We start from the raw sequence: 21,591 nt of genomic DNA, 5'->3' as shown, positions 1-21,591 counted from the left end.
TACTCTGACTCTAAGAAGGGTATTGAGGACTTGTTAGGTGATCAGGTTCCACTAAAGCTTGCTAAGAGTTGAGGAATGTAACCTAGTCTGAGTCTACACTCTAGGGAGCCTTAGTTGATGGAGCAAGAGGAGTTCAGAAAAAGAGGGAGCATTGCCAGCTGGGGCATGCTAAGAAAGCTCTCTCTGGAGGTGGGATGAGAGGAGGTGACTATGTGAGCCAAAACACAGCTTTAGTGGGAGAGAGGATGACAACCTGTTCAAGGAGTATGGAGACACCTAGGCTGCAGATCCTTGATCTCTGTGTGTTCATAGAAGACTCTGACAGCAAGAGTTCTGTTTCTTTGCTCTTGTTCATACTTTCAGCCTCCTCACATTCTACCCACTTCTGGAATTAGATTCTTGTCTCTCCTGCCTTACTAAAGCATGTTGTTAACCTTCTGTCCTCTCAGAGTACTGGATCACTTCATGTCACCCTTAAAATATGGCTCAACAACTTCCTCCTCTGCTCAAACCACCCAATGTAGCCTGGCTCCCTCTTCTACTTGGTATCAATGTTGCTTTCTGTAAGTCACTAAGGCAAATGCAATTGCCAGAATCAAAATCCATTGCTCATTTCTGACCTTCCTTGACCTCTACCACTGATTGATCATATTATCTGGTTTCTACACCCTGCTTGGGTAGTAATGACTCAAAAACCATGTAATTCCCTCCAAATATCCTGATAAACCCTGTACTTAATCTCTTAATAATTTTATATTGCCTTATATGTAAGAAAAGAGTGCACATATACAAATGTGATTGTATGTGTAGAGGTCAAGGACATTCCTCAAGTGATTTCTACCTTTGTTGTGACAGGGTCTCTCACTAGCCTCTAATTTACCATGTAGGCTAGGCTAATTGGCCAGAAAACCCCAGAGATCTACCAGTCTCTGCCTTGTCTGCACTGGGATTACAAGTGCACATCACTGTGCCTAGCCTTTTTAAAGACATGGAATTCTAGGGTTCAAACTCATTCTTGCCAGATGGTAGTGGTGCATACCTTTAATCTCAGCACTCCACAGGCAGAGGCAGGAGGATCTGTGTGAGTTCAAGGCCAGCCTAGTCTACAGAGCTAGTTCCCAGACAGCCAGGACAGTTACACAGAGAAATCCTGTCTCAAAAAATATACAAAAGCCAAGCCAAAATAAACAGACAAATCCCTCCTATTCTTGCAAGTACTTTACCAACTGAGCTACCCCTCCCCATGCTTTCATCTTCTCATATGACATTGACTTCTACCCATGTGACCTTTAAACTGCTGGTAGCAACTTCAACTTTTACCTTAAGTTTAATAGACCAGCTTGCAACTGCAAGTACATAATCTTTTAGCCTGGAGTCCTCAAGACACCTAAAATTAGTATCTAAAGCACAATCCTCCCTATTTTCTCTCTACCTAGTTCTCCCCATCCTCTTTACACTTGCTTGTCCTTATCTTTTCTCTACCACATTTATTCCAAAGTTTAAGCCTCATGGAATCTCATTCCTCACAATGTCAGATCCAGCAATGTTGCTTGTCTACCCGCAGTTGGATATTCTCTACTTCCTAAACACCTGACTTGCCACTCCCACTTCTAATACATCCCAATCTGTGAAATGCCTTATGTCGTCTTTGCTGAGCACTTTTCATGATTCTCAATTACCTATCAAACTAGAGATCTTGCTCTGGGCATGCAACCTTCTATTTTCTCAATGGTCCACTGTTTTTTGTAACTACCTACTCAGCCTCCCAACTGCAGGATCTCTGCTGTTTTTCCAAGGCACCTCATATACTCTAATTTCTGTGTCTTGCTTATGTGTCTTCCTAGAAGATCCTGCTCCTCACATTCACTATGAAAGTGTATGCAACCTCCAAAATGTCCATGAAATTGCATTTCCATCTCAAATTCAGAAGCAAACACAATCTCTGTCTCCATATTTCTCCCCTAAGGCACTTGGATATTTTACTTTGAATATAGTTATTTACTTGTAGGTTCCAAAGTCAACTTTAAGTTCCTAAGGCCAGGGGCTAGGTCTCATCTATTTCTGACTTCTCTGGAGTATTTAGTGCAGTGCCTTAAAGGTTCCTATTAAGAGATGAACTGAGATGAGCTGAATTACTGGAAAGTTATCTGAAGACAGCTTCTTTTATTCCCAGTCTCTGGAGTAAAATATTTAGAGAACTGCTCCTTCAGAAGAAGCTATGATCTGTTATAGAACTGTTAACATTTAGAATTGAACTTGAATGGCCATCCTCTACTTCTTGTGCAAACCAACTTCAAAGTCTTCTAGAAATGATTTGTACAGCTCTAAGAAAACATGCTAAGAGGCAAGTGATCCGTCACACAGTATGTAATACAGGGCATAAATTCTCCTGAATTCTAATTTATTTCTTCATATGCCATCTTATTAGGGGGTTGATGTGTTACTGATGCTTGTGACAAATTTAAAAATAGATTATTATATCATTCCTCCTCTCAATTTTAAGATATTGTTGGAATTCTATGAGGAGAGAGTCTCTGTCTATTTTACTCCCTGAATTTTTCACAGAACCTGGAATATATACACTATATGGTCCATATACACTCCAATCAAATGAATCTGGAAAGATACAATAGTCTTCAGAAAGCTGATTAAATTAAAATCCAAAGAAGCCAATCATCAAATTAAAACAAAAACACTGAAAAAAATCAGTGTACTTTACAAATCTTGAATTTTTCACACCATCGTTACCCTGCGCCAGTGCCTAACTTGGTATCTGAAAGAGTCGAGGTGGCATGTTGGAGATGAAGCAGCCACAGGTGTGGAGAGCAAGACTTCCACCTGTGTCTGTTCTCCAGCGTCCTCCACAAAATGTCCTCCAGGTTATACTTAAGTTCTCTCAGGAATGGCAGCTTACTGCCATCTACACAAATGGGCAGTTTTCCACGTTAAAAAGACAGTTCCTATATTGAGCCAAAAGCTGGCTTCTTATAAATTCCACCCACTGGTCTTAATTCTGTCTCCAAAGCAAAGTAGTGAGAGTCTATTTTCTCTTCTGTGTGATGGCCTTTCCTAAGTCTGAAGGCAGCTCTCATATTTCCAGCATGTGGGACCAGTCTCCAAACCAACTGCCCCCATTCTCCTTGCCTTAACCGTTTCCCTTTGATGTAGCTTCAAAACCACTCTTCAGAGACATTACCCTCACCCAAGCTCACTCCAGGTACACATTGCTGCTCTATCTCAGGTCTAGATAAAATACCTTCAAATCTGAGCCCATCCCCCTATTAACAACATCCGTCATATTTTACTAACAGTGAAGAGCTGTTTGCTCACACTGTGTGTGATTTTAAACCTTCATACCCATTCTTAATAAAATCCTTCCCACATGATTTGACTGAGTTCAAAACATGTACTCCATTTCATTCACGGACCTCTAGAGAAGGGAAGAGCCTCCCACTAACAAGCTAAGGGCCTGTATGTGATCACTTCCGGTATCACTCACCAAATGACAGATTAAAACCCACCCTCACCTTCCTCACCAGACTAATGTATGGTTCAACTGAAACCATTTGACTTAAAAAAGGCTTTCAAAATTTTACAATAGAAACTCAAACAGCAAATAAGATGATTCTCTCTTTTAAATCGCTGTCTTTTAATTATCTACTCGTGCCTTCCACTAGACTCTCTAGCCCTCTCAATTGTGGAAATAGGAGTTTAGTCTTGATTCCTCAAATGTGAGTGGCCTGGAGAGAAAAAGAAAACTTTTTACTAACTGTGTGACTGTGGCAATCCCATTTAATATTTTCACAGCTGTCTGTGATCTCTAACCAAAGATCAGGAAGAACAAGCCAACAGTTTTACCTACTTGGATTTTATTACCTAGTTAACTCTCTGTTGCTGTGATAAAACGTTCTGCTGACCAAAAGCAACTTGGAGAAGGAAGGATTTATTTGGCTTACAGGTCACAGTCCACCACCAGGGCAAACTAAAGCTGGAGCCTGGAGACAGGAGCTGAAGCAGAGAGCGCAGAAGAACACTGATTATTGGCTTGCTCCCAGATTTATCCTTTTACTACCTGCCTTATAGAGCCCAGGCCCACCTGCCTAAGAATGGCATCATCCTCAGCGGGTTGGACCCTTCTATACCAATTAGCAACCAACAAAATGCCCCCATGGACTTTCCCACAGGTCAATCCAATTGAAGCCATTCTTCAGTAAAGTTTCCTCTTCTCAGGTATGTCAAGTTGACAACTAAACTAACAAGGACACTACCCTGTGTAGCAAAGGCTATCACACATCACAGGAAGTGTAGGGCATCTCAGTGGGAAAGGGTTAGAAGAAGCAAAACTTACATTACATGAGTTTACCCCCCTACACACAAAAAAATAGATATTGTTTAAAAAGTGGATACAAATATATGATCATGTTTCCCAAAACACTGTATCTATAGCAAAAATAAAGGTACATTCATAACTATGTCTGGCAAAGGCATTGAAGTCATTAATTTTATTCAGGAGAGAAGGATTTTGATATGTTGTGGATGGTGAATTGACCTTGGTGCCTAGATAAAATAATAAAGTGAGCTTGCTGTCTCACTTTATGGTGATCTTAGAATAACATTGTCTGAGGTTACCATTTCTAACAAAAAAAATAATATGCAAAGTAATGGGTTTCACACATGTGGTTTATTATTCTTTGCTGTAAATTGCCCCAGCCCCTTCATGCCCTCAGCCCATTCTGGCTGGTTACCTTTCTCCCATTAGATACCTCCTCTGTTTCCTCCTCACATCTATTCTGTTGCCCTTTTGTATCTTCCTTTAAACTCTCTTCCCACTTGGGATTCCTTTCTAGTTTTCTAGTTTGGTCACACACACACACACACACACACACACACACACACACACACACACACTCACACATGCATACACACACACACACACACACACATTTAAATCTAGAGTCTGAAGACGAAGGAAAACATGAAACATTTGCTAAGTCTGTTTTATTTCTCTTGGCATAATGAGTTACAGTTCCATCCATTTTCCCACAGATGTCATAATTTCATTTTTTTTCCTTTATGGCTGCACAAAATGCCAGTGTGTGTGTGTGTGTGTGTGTGTGTGTGTGTGTGTGTGTGTGTGTGAGCTACATTTTCATCATCCATTCACCTGTTGATGGTTATCTGCACTGGTTCTATTCTCTGGCTGTGGAGATAGTGTAACAGAGAACATGGATTCACAGGTATCTCCGGGTATGTTGATTAGAGTCCTTTGGGCATATATTCAAGAACAGAATATTGGGATCATGGGGTACTTCTACTTTCAGCTTTTGAGGAACCTCCACACTCATTTCTATAGTAGCCACCTACACCACTCTCCAATCCTTCCAGAGGCTAAAAAGGTTCCTCTTTCTCCACATCCTCAGCAGCATCTGCAATCCTTTTATGTTTTCTTGATGCTAGCTATTTTCACTGGAGAGAAATGGAGTCGCTTTGCATTTCTCTGGTGACTAAGAATATTAAATACTTGTTCAGTAGTTATTGGCCATTGATAGTTTTTCTGTAGAGAATTGCCTATTCAGTTAACTGGCAAATTTGTTTATTGGGTAGTCTGATTTTGTTTTTTGTTGTTGTTATTTGTTTCATGCTTGGCTTTGAAGTTCTTTGTGTATTCTAGATTTTAACCCCCTTTCTTGGCAAGGCATTTCTCCTATCCTGTAGGCTGCCTCTTCTCTCTGGTAATTGTTTCCTCTTCATTTCACATAATCACTTTGGATTATGGTTTTAGACAAGGGCTTTTGTCAATTGTTTTGTTTTGTTTTGTTTTGTTTTGTTTTCAAACAGCCAGCTCTCCTGAATGATTCTCTATATTGTTCTTTTAGTTTCAATTTCATGAAGTTTAACCCACTATCTTGAAATGTGTTTTGTTTTGTTTTTTTCTAAGACCCTGAAGTACATCATTAGGTTATTTATTTGGAGTATTTTTTAATTTTTAAAATGATTACTTTGTATTTGTCATTATAGTGTGTATATGTATATGATGGGGGTACCATGATGTGCAAGTGGAGGTCAGAGGACAACTTTGTATAGTAGGCTCTCTCCTTCTACCTTTACATAGGTCCTAGGAAGTAAGGGGGTTGAGATTTTTAAGAGTAATCTTGTCTGTACCTCATTTTTGGTGAGTTGAGGCCATTTATGTTTAGTGTTACTATTGAGACATATTTACAAATTCATTTGATTTTGTTGGTTTTTTTCCTTTTTCTTTTGTTTGGATTATTCTTTGTTCCTTTCTTATTAGTAGCAAAAGATTGATGATTTACTGTGCTAGACCTGATCCATCATACTCCCTGGCTCATCTATTCCCCTCATAAATCTGTTCTTCCCTGTGCCCTCATAATTGATATTATCTTTCTTTCTCCTCTCTATATCTTTAAGTATCTTCTGCAGTTATGGCTTAGTGGTCATGAGCTGTTTTTACATTAAGCTTATCTTGAAGTTTCCTTATTTCTTTTTTTTTTTTTAATTTTTTTTTTTTTGGTTTTTCGAGACAGGGTTTCTCTGTGTAGCTTTGCGCCTTTCCTGGGACTCACTTGGTAGCCCAGGCTGGCCTCGAACTCATAGAGATCCACCTGGCTCTGCCTCCCGAGTGCTGGGATTAAAGGCGTGCGCCACCACCGCCCGGCAAAGTTTCCTTATTTCTATGTCAATTTAAAGATAAAATTTTACTGGGAATAGCAATCATATTTGAATGCCTAATTGCTTCTTTAGGTTTGTGGAGTTCTCCATGATAATTGTATCGAACAGATTCTCTATGACATTAGTGCCTTTCTCGTCTCACTTTTCTATCCTATGGGTACTTGGGTTTAACTTCTTGATGGTATCCCAGACTTCTTGCATGGTGTACTTACACTTGTGTTATTTCTCAGTTTGTTTGTGTTGGGATGTACTATTTCATTGCCCTTGTCCTGTATCATTGATGTTCTACTTGGTTATGTCTACTGGTGATGGTTTCCACTATGGTTTTCATTTAATGCATTGAGTTTTTCATTTACAGCATTTCTATTTCAATAGCTTTGCAAAAATCTCAGTTTACTTGTGGAGTTTTCTTACATATTGCTGACTTTTCCATTCACATTGCTGACTTACTCATTTTGATGATTTTCTCCCCTCTCTGCTGTTGGCTTTCCTATCCAGTAAACTTTTCAATTCTTCATCTTACAATTTACATATTTTATTATCTTTTAAGTTCAGTAGTTGAGAAGTTATGATCATTTAGAGGAGTCCTGTGCCTTGCTTTGTGTGTGTGTGTGTGTGTGTGTGTGTGTGCGTGTGTGTGTGTGTGTGTGTGTGTTTCTTGTATTTCTGTATTACAATGTACATTTGTTGGTTTAGATATCTGTCCTGGCTTTATTGGGGGATCTTCTTATTGAGCAGCTTACTCTTGATAGTTTAATCCCCAGGACCACTCAGGGGGGAGGAAAGAAGTAGCTTTTGGGTGCAGTTTCTGCTTCTTCTCCTTCCACCAGGGAGCTGCCTACATGAAGCTGTGTTTGACTTACTTATTAGTATGTGACCATCTTTTTCTCTACACTTTTCAGATACTCTGACTTGCTTTGCAGATTTCTGAAGTTCTTCCCCAAGTTGTTCCTCTCTTTCTCTTTTTAGAATGGTTTATTTTCCCTGTTCTGACTCAGCCCCCCTTGCTGTGGTCACACATATGCAGCTTTTAGACAAGCAGCTTAGGTAGAAGTCACCTGGTATTATTTTACATTGACTTGTTTATTCATTTATTAGGGAATGTGAATACACTACTGTACATGTGGACGTAGAAGGGCAACTTAACAGGAGTGACTTCTCTCCTTCCATCCTGAGTTTCAGGAATCAAACTCAGGCTATTGGTCTTGGCAGTAAGTACCTTTACCTGCTGAGTCATCTTGCCAGCCAATCTAGTAGTTTTTGAGATTGGCTATACTCAAGAGGGAGTTAACATGAACTGGTTGAGAGGGCTACTATATGGCAACAGCTCTTTTTCACTGCCACTTTTAATTCTATTTTTTAACCACCTCCAACCCCCAACTATACCGTTTATACAGCAGTAATAATAATTCTTCACCTTTCATCAGGGATCAAACCGAACAGCATTTATTAAGATATTTCGTCAGCTCCAAAGTTGCTTAACAAATGTGAGGTTTCTTGATTACCTGTACTTTCTAGGATTTAGCCTTTGTAGGTTTTCTGGATTTCTCCTGAGCATTGTTAGGATGTCATCCTACTGAAAAGAAATCATACCTGTAGCTTCATAGGGTAAGCCAGGAACCTACTCTTAAATGCTCCCAATAAAGCTGCTAGTATTTTACACTTGACAAGCAGTGAATTATCTCCTCCAACAACTGTACTGAACTCCCTGTTAAAGGAAATCATGGCAGGCCTGTATCCATCTTCTAGTATAATGCAGTTAGATAATGATGATTAGCATACATTTGCTTAATAAATAGTATAGTTATTTTTATTTAAAATACTATTGGATGCTAGGTTTGGACAACATTAAACATTTCCTTGCCTAAACATCTTATTTTACACTTAAAACATGAAGAGTCATAAAGGGGTGGACCTGATGAATTGATTTCCCACTGTTACTTGACCATAGTCACCCCAAAGTGAGTAGGCCACAAAGACACAGGATGGGCTCTGACATATCCCCTTTCTTCTAGATTCTGAACTAGTCACCTAAAGACTTTTGCATGTCAGTCAGAATCTTCTTTCATTATTCTCCTTTGTGGCTTAGATATAGCTCTCAGTGACCCAATTATATGAAATATTTGCCCTTCGTGAGACAGACTGACTGGAGACAAAGTTTAAACTCAATGCAAGTAACATTTGAAAATAGCATAGACCAGATTCACAAGATATAAAGAGAAATTAAAACTAAATTTGATTTAAAAGAACTTGTATTTTTTACAAAAAAAAAGATAGTTCATAGAAGAATTTAATGAGTAGTGTACAGGATGTGGGATAGGAGGATTTTTATTCTACCTGAAGATACAGAAGAAGACTTCCTGGAAAATCAGCATTTATACCACTATTAATCTATATAAGTGATGTGGTCTGCAAGATATTTCACAGCCATTCAGCCTCCCAGATTCTCTACAACATTTAACTCACACTTTGGGATCTGGAGATTTCCTACCATGTATTGTAAGAATCATATGCTCCATAGGTAATAATAAATTTAAGTCAAGCAACATTAGTATCTGAAATATTTGTATTTTAAGCCAATACTGTCTATAAATAACATAAAAACTTTGGGTACATATTAGGCACTTATCAAATACTTTAATTAAATTAACTGACACCAATATTTTCCATTTTTTTATTGTTTGAGATGCTAAAGATAGAAGTCAGAGCCTTGCACCTAGAAGGCAAGCTCTCTATTACTAAGGGACATTTACTAGCCCTCAGACATCTCTTTTTCTGTTTCAGGTGACTCTTTTGAAATAATATGTATGTGTATGTATGTGTGTATATATATATATATATGTATATATATACATATATATATGTATATATATATATACACACATGGCCATTACATATGGCCCACGATTTGTAACTCTTTTTTTACTTTTAGAGGCTATGAGAGGGATAAGCCTTTGGACAAAATTGCATTTTGAACTGTCAATGCTGATCTTTCCCCCAGGATAACAGTGTAGATTACAGCATTCTCTTGAGTTGCTGGACAACCTCAAGCTAGATCCCCATCAGCCATATAATCATAAGAGCTTCCCATCAACTATATAATAACAAGAATAAACAACCAGTATTCCACAACACTGTGTGTACAAAAGTTGGCATATGAATTCTCAATAAATTGCACTTGTTGACTACTGTCTGTGGTTACTTCTAACAATTTCAGCATTTCAGATTTCACATTACAATTTTTGATGGATGGCATTGTGTGTGTGTGTGTGTGTGTGTGTGTGTGTGTGTGTGTGTGTGTGTGTTTTACAGGTCTAATTTCATTCTTTTACATGTGGACATGCAGAGTTCCCTAAAGCATTTGTCATAGATGTTGTCTTTCCTCCAGTATGTATTGTTGGCATTTTTGTTAAGTGTGAGATGGCCTTAATGATGGGTACTCATAATTAAGTCCTCTATTTTGTCCCATTTATCTACATATCTGTTTTACATGAGTAACATACTATTTTTTTTTACTATCGCTTTGTAATATAGCTTGAAATATTGCATGATAATTCAGTCTTCAGCATTGCTCTTTTTTTATTATTTTGCAATACAATTCAGTTCTACATATCAGCCATGGATTCCCTTGTTCTCCCCCCTCCCACTCCCCTCACCTTCCCCCCAGCCTGCCCCCCATTCCTATCTCCTCCAGGGCAAAGCCTTCCCCACAGACTGAGATCAACCTGGTAGACTCAGTCCAGGTAGGTCCAGTCCCCTCCTCCCAGGCCGAACCAAGTGATCCTGCATAGGCCCCCGGTCCCACTGCCTGGATGCCTCCCAAACAGATCAGGCCAATCAACTGCCTCACCCACTCAGAGGGCCTGATCCAGTTGGTGACCCCTCAGCCATTGGTTCATAGTTCATGTGTTTCCATTCATTTGGCTATTTGTCCCTGTTCTTTATCCAACCTTGGTCTCAACAATTCTCGCTCATATAAACCCTCCTCATTCTCACTAATTGGACTCCTAGAGATCCACCCGGGGCCTAGTCATGGATCTCTGCATCCAGATCCCTCAGTAGTTGGATGAGGTTTCTAGCACAACCATTAGGGTGTTTGGCCATCCCATCACCAGAGTAGGTCAGTTCGGGCTGTCTCTCGATCATTGCCAGCAGTCTGTTGTGGGGGTATCTTTGTGGATTTCTGTGGGCCTCTCTAGCACTTTTCTTCTTCCTATTCTCATGTGGTCTTCATTTACCATGGTCTCCTATTCCTTGTTCTCCCTCTCTGTTGTTGATCCAGCTGGGATCTCCCACTCTCCCAAGCTCTCTTTCCCTCGCCCCTCGCCCTTCACTACCCCCACTCATGTCCAGGCTGTTCTTGTAGATCTCATTCCATTTCTCTGTCATTGGGCGATCCAAACAACCTAGATGCCCTTCAACTGAAGAATGGATAAACAAAATGTGGTACATATACACAATGGAATACTACTCAGCAGAGAAAAACAATGACATCATGAGGTTTGCAGGCAAATGGATGGATCTAGAAAAAATCATCCTGAGTGAGGTAACCCAGACTCGGAAAGACAAACATGGTATGTACTCACTCATAGCAGGATACTAGATGTGGAACAAGGATGACTGGACTGCTACTCACATCACCAGGGAGGCTACCTGGAAAACAGGACCCCAAGCATTGCTCTTTTTGCTCAAGATTGCTGTGGTCCTCCAGAATCTTTTCTACTTCCACATGAATTTTAGGATTTTACTTTCTATTTCTGTGAAAAATGTCTTGGAGATTTTTAACTGTGATTGTGTTGAAGCTATAAATAGCTTTTGGTAGGATGGTGATCTTCATACTACAAATCTACCCATTCGTGAGATCTCAGATGGTCTTCTCATTCATCTGGCATCTTATTTAATTTCTTTCATCAGGGATTTAAATTTTCCACTGCAGAGGTCCTTAACCTCCTTGGTTAGGTTTATTTTGTTTGTTTGTTTGTTTGTTTGTTTTTCGAGACAGGGTTTCTCTGTGTAGCTTTGTGCCTTTCATGGAATTTCTGTCTGTATCTGTCTCTGTCTGTGTTTCTTTCCTCCTGCATATCCCTGTAAGTATATATATATGGTATTGTAAATTCAAATGTTTCTGTGATCTTTTTTAAGCATGCTTGTCATTGGTATTAAAAGGGCTACATATTTTTAAATTGATTTTGTATCCTGCAACTTTGTTCAAAGTGTTGATTATTTCTAAAAGTTTTCTGGTGAGATTTTGAGGATCCCTTGCGTATAGCATTATATCATGTGAAAATAGGGATAATTTGACTTCCACTTGTCCATTTTTATATTCCTTTCATTTTTCTCCTGTCTTATTTCTTTATTTCTCTCTCTCTCTCTCTCTCTCTCTCTCTCTCTCTCTCTCTCTCTCTCTCTCTCTCTCTCTCTCTCTCTCTCTCTTTGAGACAGGGTTTCTCTGTGTAGCTTTGGAGCCTTTCCTGGAACTCACTCTGTAGCCCAGGCTGGCCTCAAGCTCACTGAGATCCACTGTCTTATTTCTCTAGCCAGCATTTTAAATATTGTATTGAAAGGGAGTCAGGGGAGTGGATAGCCACGTCTTGCTACTGATTTTAACAGGACTGCTTTAACTTTTTCCCTGTTAAAGTTGTTGTTTGCAATGCATTTGTCATATGTAACCTTTAGTATGTTGAAACATGTTTCCTTCAGTCCTATTCTCTCTAAGACTTTTATTAGGAAGACATTTCCAATGTCATCAAAGGTCTTTTCTGCATATATTGAAATGATGTGATTTTTTTACTTTAAGTCTGTTTCGTGATTTATTTATTTATTTATTTATTTATTTATCTATTTATTTATTTATGTTGAAACATCCTGTGCCTCTGGGATAAGGACAATTTGATCATGGTGAATTATCTTTTTGATACATGCCTATATTTGGTTTGCAAGTATTTTATTGAAGATTTTTGCACTTGTGTTCATGAGAGATATTGTCTTGTAGTGTTTTTTTTTTTCCTGTTGTGTTTTTACCTGGTTTTGGAATAATACCAGCATCATAGAAGTTTGGGGGTCTAATTTTAAAAGTCATCTTTGAAGAAAGTCTAGTAGAATTCTGCTGTGAATGCATCTGGACATGGGCATGTTTTAGTCAGAAGTATTTTTGTTACTATTTTGCTCTTATTGGTTTATAGTTTGTTTAAATTTATCTCTTCTTAGTCTAACTTTGATGGTTTAGATAACTTAGAAATTAGAATTTAGAAATTTAGAAATAACTTAGAAATTCATCAATTTCTTTTAGGTTTTCTGGCTTAATGGCATATGAATTTTTAAAGTATTCTTTCAAATATTCAGAAAATCTTTGGGATCTATTATAATGTTTTCTTATTTATCCCTGATTCTATTAATTTGGGTCATCCCTTTCTTTATTTTGGTTAATTGGGCTAAGAGTCTGTCAATCTTGTTTATCTTTTCACACTTTATTTTTCCTTTCAAAGAACCAGATCTTAAATTCATTGGGCCTTTACACTGTTTTGCTTTTTTTCCTTCAATTTATGATCTGTTTTATTATTTCTTTCTTTCAATTAGATTTGGGTTTGATTTGCTTTTATTTTTCTAAACATAATTAATTCATTTAAATTAATTCATTCAATTATGACTTTCTAACATAGACACTTATAACTTTAAATTTCCCTCTTAAGATCATTTTAATATGTCCCAGGGATTTGGTATAGTGTATTTTCATCTTTATTTACTTTCAGGATTTTTTTTCTTTCTTTTTTGACTTCTATAACCATTCGCCATTCATTTTAATACTAAATTATTTAATCAACATGAATTCATGTAATTTCTAAAGAGTCTCTTTGCCATTGATTTGAAGCTTTATTGCATTGTGGCCAAATAAAATGCATGAAGTTATTTCAATTTTTATGTAGTTGTTGAGTGTTTTTATTTAATGGGATGTTGAGTAGAACTTGTATTCTTTAGTGTTTATGTAAAATATTCTGTAGATATCTGTTAGGTGCTTTTGATGTATATATCATTTAATTCTAATATTTCTCTGTTATCTTCTGTCCAGGTGACCTGTCTATTGAAGAAAGTGTGGCACTGAAATCACCTAAAAGTGAGTTATGGTTCTTCTGTATCTTGGAGTTCAGTAGTATGCTTTTGATGCAGTTGTGTGTCCCAGGGTTTGGTACATGTATGTTTTGAATTGTAATGTCTCCCTGGTTGATTGTTCTTTTGCTCAGAATTATATGACCTTTATCTCTTCCGATTACTTTTGGTTTGAAGTCTCTTTTGTCAGATATTAGGATTGGGATGCCTGTTTATTTCCTGGTCCCGTATGCTTACAATACTTTTTTCATTACTTTCACTCTAAGGTGGTGACTGTACTTGAAAACAAAATGAATTTCTTGTAGACAACAAAAAGATGGATTTTGTTTCTTACTCCATTGACCTAAGTAGGGTCTTTTGATTGATGAGTGGAAACCATTCAGATTTAAAGTTATTACTGAAATGTATTTACTGATTGTTGTAATTTTCTTGTTTGTTTTATTGGTTGGTTGGTTTTTCTATTCATGTTTTATTTCTGTTTTATGTTTCAGCACTTATACCTGTGTTTGGATGGAGCCTCTTAGTTGGTCTTGTCCCTCTCTTCAGTCTGAAATGCTACCTTTAGCATACTCTGTAGGCCTCATTTGGTGAACATGAATTATTTTGGCCTATTTATGTCATGGAAAGTTTTCCTTTCTTCTTAAACTATGGCAGATAGTTTTGCTGGGTAAAGCAGTCTGGCATTTGTAGTCTTTTAGAACTTGAAGTACATTGTTGCAGGCTCTTCTGGCTTTTAAAGTTTACATTGAGAAATTAACAGTTATTCTGATGAGTTTTCCTTTATATGTGACTTGAGACTATCATGTTGCAGCTTTCAATACCCTTTCTTTGGCCTTTATATTTAGTGATTTAATTATAATATACTGGTAGGAATAAATTTTCTAGTCCTGTCTATTTAATGTTCTGTGTGTTTCTTATATATTTATAGGTTTATCTTTCATTGACTTGGGGAAGTTTTCTTCTATGAACTCATTAAGATCTGGTCTATACTATTGACCTAGGATTCTTCTCCTTCTGTGCTTATGATTCACAGATTTAGTCTTTCCACAGATTTCCAAAGTTCCTGCATGGTGTGTGTGTGTGTGTGTGTGTGTGTGTGTGTGTGTGTGTGTGTGTGTGTGTGTGTGTTGTTTATAATTTCATTCATTAAATTGCTTGGGTGAAGTCTGAGAAAGTCCCCTGGTGCAACTCTACAGTTGAGCTTGGATATGGAAAGGCTGTGAGGGACAATGTACCAGACAAAGTCTTTGAAACAGCCCACGAATGTGACTCCCAGACAAGCCTAAGCCTGGGACTGGAGAGCAGTTCAAGTCCACGGACCTGGGTAGGACTCAGCAAAGGAGCACAGAGTCATGGGTCAAGAAAGCTCACTGATGTAGCTCCCACCTGGACCTAGAGGAGCAATATGGATGGGCAGTAGGGGATTGGGGTCTGGGTTAAACTCCATAAAAGAACACTTGGGTACAGCTCCTAGCTGGGTCTGTGTCTGGAGGTGGGCAAAGTGGAAGAAAGGAAATGAGTCAGAATCATGGAGAGAACTCACAAATGTGGCTCAATCCTGGACAGAGGGACAGAATGGATGGGTAGTATGGAGTCAGATTCAGCAAGATGGTACATGGATGCGGCTTCTACCTGGGCCTGGGCCTAGGCCTAGAAGGGTGGCATGGATGAATGGAATGAGATGAGGGTAAGGCTAATCAAGAGAGATAGAGGATGAGGCTCCTGCCTGGGTATAAGCATAAAATGTCCAACTGACTGGAGGGAGAGAATTTGTGGCATAAGGTAAGAGTCCTGGGTCTGACTCAGTAAGGGGGTATAATGATATGTCTCCTAGCTGGGTCTGGACCTGGCGGGAAATGCTGTGTGCTGAGAAAACTGAGTCACACTTACTAAGAGAGCTTGCAGATGCAGCTCCTGCCTGGCCATGGATGAATGGTGAGGGCAAATAAAAGAATGTTTGTATCTATGACTATGGCAGCTAGGGGTATTATATAGCAAGAGATGAATTTACATTAGAAATGCAAATAGCCTTTAGAAATGTACAGTTTAGTGATGGTCAAGAGTTTTAATAACTAGAAAAAATATCTATTTTGCCAAGCAAGATGTTGAACACTTATAACTCCAGCACTTACAGGGCTGAAGTAGAAAAATTGCAAGCTTGAGGCCAGTATTGGCCACACAGTGAGACCCTGCCCTCAAAACAGAAGAGAAGAGAAGAAAACAAAAGCTCCCTCTCCAAGAAATTGATCTGTTGGGTTGATACTGATCTCTCAGATGCAGAGTTGAAAAGAATTCTGTACCCATGTTAATAGGAAAGAATTTGGTGATTTAGTAACAGAGTAGGATATGGACAGAGACTTCCTGTCTTCATTTATGCTACACATCGCCTTCTGTGACTGAAAAGCAAACTAGAAACTGAGGAAGGAAGGTGATTTATTCAACTTAATACAATGTGTTAGTGAGAAAACTAGGACCAATATGCAAGTCTCCTAACTCACAGACATTGCTTTTCCCATAATCTCATGTGATTCCTTCCTCCATAAGCAGCTATGCAATCTGTGCATGTAGACCTGAGAAAACACAATGAAACATATTGACCACTCTAGTTAGCTTCAGCTGTCAACTTGACATAACCTAGAATCAGTCATCTGAGAGAATCTTGATTGAGGGATTACCCAAATCAAGTTGGTCTGTGGTCATCCATTAAGGGATTATCTTGGTTGATGGCTGATATAAGAAGGTCCAGCCTCCTTAGAGTGGCAACACCCCTAAACAGGTGGACTTGGGCTGTCCATAAAAGCTAGCTGAGCATGAGCTAGAGAGCAAGCCAGTGAGTGAGCTAGCAAGCAGCATTCCTCCATGGTTTCTGTTTCACTTTCCTGCTTTGTGCTCCTACCCTGATTGTCTCAATGGTGGACTGTGGCCTGAAAGTGTAAGATGAAATAAACCCTTTCTTCTAAGTTACTTTTTATCATGATGTTTGTCACAATGGAAGAGAACTAGAGCAGTGACCACATGAAAATTCTTCAGCTAGTGGCATCTCAAAACATCCAACTCAGAGAACCACAGAGGCTGGGGATTGAGATTGGCATGAAGGTCACCCAGAGTGATCACCCAGTCCACAGAGAACTCCCATCTATCGTTTCTTTGATGACCCTGAACAAAATCTTCATATAGACAAGATTTGTTTTCTTAAATTCTCACATCACTGGCGTTGTGCATCCCAGGGCTCTTCTCACTAGCCTGATGTCTTCTGTAATGATCTGAATCCAATTTAGATCTTCCATTCAGGCCTAATCTTCCCACACACTGTTACATACTAAACCATTATCCCAGCTGGATGTTACACGAATATAACTTGAAAAGTAGGCTTGGGTGACTTCCCCTGGACTCTACTTGCTCGGACAGGCTGCTTCGTTTCCTTCTCATCAGAACCTGTCAATTCCCTTGACTTTTTCCCCTTGCACAGTTTCCCGCAGCCTCTAAGGGAGCCTTGATAATAATAAGAGGTGAGACAATGAAAGAGGTTAACCTGCAATTCATTTGCAAGAATGATTTCAGAGGGGCCAATATCAAGGGGAAATCCCGAGAAAATGAGCAAATTTAACCATCAAGGACGATCCCTAACTTGAGCCCAGAGGAAAGAGAATTGCTTGTAGAAAAGCTTGAAGTTAAGATTAGGAGTAAAATGCATTCGTTTGAAAATGAGAGACCTAAGAAAGCTTTGCATTCTCTCCTAAGCCACTAGAACGTATGAGAAACACCCAGATCTGTTCCTCTGCTGGCTTCTCCATGCTGGCTCCACTTCCAGCAATTGAGGACTTCACCTTCACAGTAAAGAGCATCTTGGAAACACTGATAGAACCAGCCAGGGGGGAGTGGTGGGGGCCACCCTAAAGGGCTTCCTGGAATTTTGTATGTTCTTTGGTGGAAATGACACTATTGCCTCCACTGGGAGCTTCAGAAGATGTCCTAAAGTCATAGGCAACTTGTCTCAGCCTCTTTGAATAATGACAAGAATTTGGAGGCCACTCTTAAGCACAGCCGCCCTCTGCTGGATGGTATGTAGCTAACTGCCCTCACAAAGAGTTGTCTCCCCCTCACCCAACCAGACCTCCTGTTGCCCTGTGTGGCCCTTAACAGATCTGTCTTGCAAATGGAAATGTACAAGAAAAGTGAAGAAGGGTGTGTGCATGTTCAAGGCATAGGGCTGCAAACCCAAATGACCAATTGCCCTCAATTAGGTGAAAATTCCACAGTGACCTTCTTTGGCAACACCACTGAGGTGAAAAGGTTACACACGTTCCAACATGATGGTCCCTACAAGCAGAGATGAGCAGCTTCTCTTGCCTTTTATTATTGATGAGCTAAAATGCATAAGCTAAATGGGAATAATCGGATGGCAGGAGAACATTAGGATATTGTAATTGTTCTCCTTGGAGATGAAAAGAGAAGCTGAAAAACATCTGCATGCTGGAATCTGATGCTCTAAGTGGGCCAAGGAAACCTGTAACCACGAAGTGGGGCTGATTTACTGCTCTAATCACCAGCATCCAATCCGAAGGCAGACATTATCTTAAAGCACACACCAGTCCCAGGTGCTGCACGGCAAATGTTTGATTAGTGCTACCAAATTCCCTGCAACTTGATAAGCTTCTGACTGCAGGAATTATGGGCTGCACACCGATGGAGTGAGGCTGGTGCTAACTCCACACGGCAAGGTGTTCGTCTTTGGCTCCCAACGTTCTCGCACAGTTCAGCCTCCCTTCCTAGGCTGCTGAGATGCCGGTTTCCAATACGCAAATACAGGGACTTGATAGGGACAAGCTGAGTGAGGGAAGGGGGCCGTTTGAAAGATAAGGACTAGAAGGTTGTTTCCGGAGAAAACAAAATAGATGGAGAGTGGGGGTTAGAAAAACCTATACAGTATCTACTCAATGCACGTGAAGGGCTAGATATTTTGTCATTAATTCTCACATAACAGGACATGGTTGTCATTATCATATCCACATTTTGAAAGTAAGAGAGCAGAAGTTTAAGTGACTCATTAAAGACATCTTAGCCAAAATTCCAGAGCCATGATTTGAACCTGGGACTGACTTAAAATCCTTCCAAGTTCATGGCTCCAAAAGACTGGGGAATCAGATACAGCAACACAGTGATTAGGGCCATTTAGCAGTTACACAGAAAATTAAGTATGTAAACACGTTTCAGTTCAGTTGGTGGCATCGAAAAATGAAGATAAAATAGGCTTAGGGTAGCCAAGGACTTAGTTAGCTAACACCAGTTCCCTGGACCTGAATTAAGGAACACGAGCCAAGCAGAAAGCTTTTCCCAAAGGAGCTTATGGTGTCTGGGAGGGAAAGGAGACTGTTCGAGGCAGCCATGAGAAAGTTGCTGGGGTTCAGAGTTGAGAGCTGTGTTTGATGTGCAAGAATGATTCTGAGCAGCGTAGAAAAGCTCTTCACCAAGGACTGGAGGTGAGAGCCATGGGGCTGAGTTCTTCTGGGCTAAATGAGGAGACCCCGATGAAGAGCGACATCTGCCTAGCTGGAGTTGATTCAAAAAACACAGCTGGAAACTACTTGTGGCTGGCTTTTAAAACCCAAAGTGAAGGGTCAAATGTCTCATGGAAATTTCATATCCTAAACCCACAGATAGAAGGGAAAGAGCGTTAAAACTGGCTGGGGCTGAGTGAGGATTGGTGACATGCTCAGTTTTTGTGACTTCTAAAGTTGGAACTCTGTTTTCTGAAATTGTCTTTAAAACTCAAAGACCCCAGGAGGGTTTTTGGAAAAAACAGAGCCAATTGCAAGTTTCAGTCTGAAGGGCCAGGGTGCCCCCTAATGGGCCCAAGCTTTCCCTCTGTCCCTTGCCACTCCATTATGGCTCAAGTCACAATTCTCTGCAGAGTCTTGCTCCATGCTCCACAGCAATGGGAAGATTTCACTCACAGAGAAACTGGATCCTGCTAGCATGTGCTCTGAAGTCTCCCTCCCTCCACTCCACAGTTTCCAATACACCACTCTCAAAAGCACAACAAACCCTGAGGAGGAGCAGGAACCATGCATTGTGGGTGGGATTTGATTCTGCAATGACATCAACTGGCTGAGACTTGGAACAGATTACTTTACCTCTCTGTAAAATGGGAAGATGATAATACTAAGCGCCTGATAGTAATTCCAACCTTTTGGTATATGACCAAGAAAACGATAAACAGTAAGCAACAACTTATTATTTAATGGAAGAGCGGTGTGATTCAATCAGAATTAGTTGGCGTAAATATCCTCTGAGTGTCAAATCTCCTCCCAGACATGAACTCAAACTATTTCTGGAAGCTATCTGGAAGTACTGTTTTCCCTACACTGAGCCCATCCCCCTTGCTCTCTTGCATTGGGCCTTCGTTGATATCTTATACATGGAGGCCATCAGTTTGTCCCATCAGTTGAGTCTTTGTTATGACCATCACTAATGGAGTAGCCACTGACTCATACTTTCCTGGTAACCATGGAGAAAGAAAACAAGTCTGGAGGGATTCATACAAGCACTTAAGTGTTTTATCCTGAGTATAACACACATGACTCTGGCCTCCACTTTTTAGCTAGGGCCAGTCACCTGCCCTGCAACACAAAGGATGAGTAAACGTTCTCATGGAACTCACCCTTTTACATCTTTCAAAGGGAGGAGGTAGCAGACATTGGTGGGAACAACTGAGAATCACCACACCCTGGAAAGCAAGATCAGTCTCTGAGTGTACTTCACAGCAGCTGCAGGGCTGTCCAAAAGTGTACCTTCTACACTATAAACACACTGTGTTACTTACTGTCACACCCCTGTGATAAAATGCCCATCACAAACACTTGAGAGGTGGCAAGGTTTGTTTTGAGTCATATTTCTAACTATCCAGTCCATGGTCCTTTGACTCCATTTTTCTAGGCACATTGGGGGCCGAGCACTACGTAGGTGAGACACATGAAAGAGCAGGCTATTAACCTCAAAGCAGTCAAGAGACAGAGACAAAGGAACTGAGGACCAGGGGAACCTAGGCATGCCCACTGTGACCTTCTTCCTCCAACTAGACCCTACCCCCTAAAGTTTCCAAAACTTTCTTCCTCAAAAGGAAAATAACTGAAAACAAAATTGCCATAGGACCCATCTATGCCATTCTTGGGTGTCGACTTTAAGAATCCTAATCAACAAACTACAGAGATACTCTCATATCCACATTTATAGCTGCACTATTCCCGATATCCAGGAAACTGAAACAGTCTAGATGTCCATCAATAGAAGGGTGGTAAAGAAGATGTAGTATACACATTGGAGTTTTATGCAGCTGTAAGGAAAAATGAAATGTTTTCAAGAAAATTAATGTAACTGGAAATCATTATGTTAAGCAAAATAAGCTAGACTCAGCAAAACAAATACCGTTTGCTTTAAAAAAAAATAAAGTATGCCGAACCTAGATTTAAAATTATACGTTTTAAATTACACATGAATGCATATGTGTGTGTGTGTTTATGTATGTGTGTTTCTAGGTCACAAAACTAGAAAGGGGAGCGTGAGAGGAAGAAGTACATCTGAAGAAGGTGGAAAATTACAAGAAATAATGGAATGCTTGTCATAGGAAAGCAGAAGGGACTAACTGGGGAACGAAAGGGAGGCAGCTGGTGGGGGAGGGGATAGCTGAGGGCAGTGAGGAGATGAGCACATGAGGACAAAGTATGGTGACACATATGTATGAATATACTATGATGAAACTCATTACTTTGTATGCTAATCTTAAAAATTAATTTTAAA

At 39.7% G+C, this 21,591-nt stretch overlaps 1 protein-coding gene across 1 annotated transcript in view; it reads left to right on the top strand.

Moving 5' to 3' along the window:
- Positions 1-21,591, top strand: part of Slc14a2 (solute carrier family 14 member 2) — a 358,539-nt gene that overhangs the window by 72,051 nt on the left and 264,897 nt on the right. The window contains exon 2 of the mRNA XM_052742634.1: positions 13,757-13,801. The gene's annotated coding sequence lies outside the window, so the exon portion shown is untranslated. The remainder of the gene's footprint in view (positions 1-13,756; positions 13,802-21,591) is intronic.

This window comes from Peromyscus californicus, unplaced genomic scaffold, assembly GCF_007827085.1.
Source record: "Peromyscus californicus insignis strain IS unplaced genomic scaffold, ASM782708v3 Scaffold_17__1_contigs__length_78620276, whole genome shotgun sequence".
Classification (NCBI taxonomy): Eukaryota; Metazoa; Chordata; class Mammalia; order Rodentia; family Cricetidae; genus Peromyscus; species Peromyscus californicus.
Note: the sequence above shows the minus strand (reverse complement) of the source record. Positions and strands in the feature narration are given on the sequence as shown.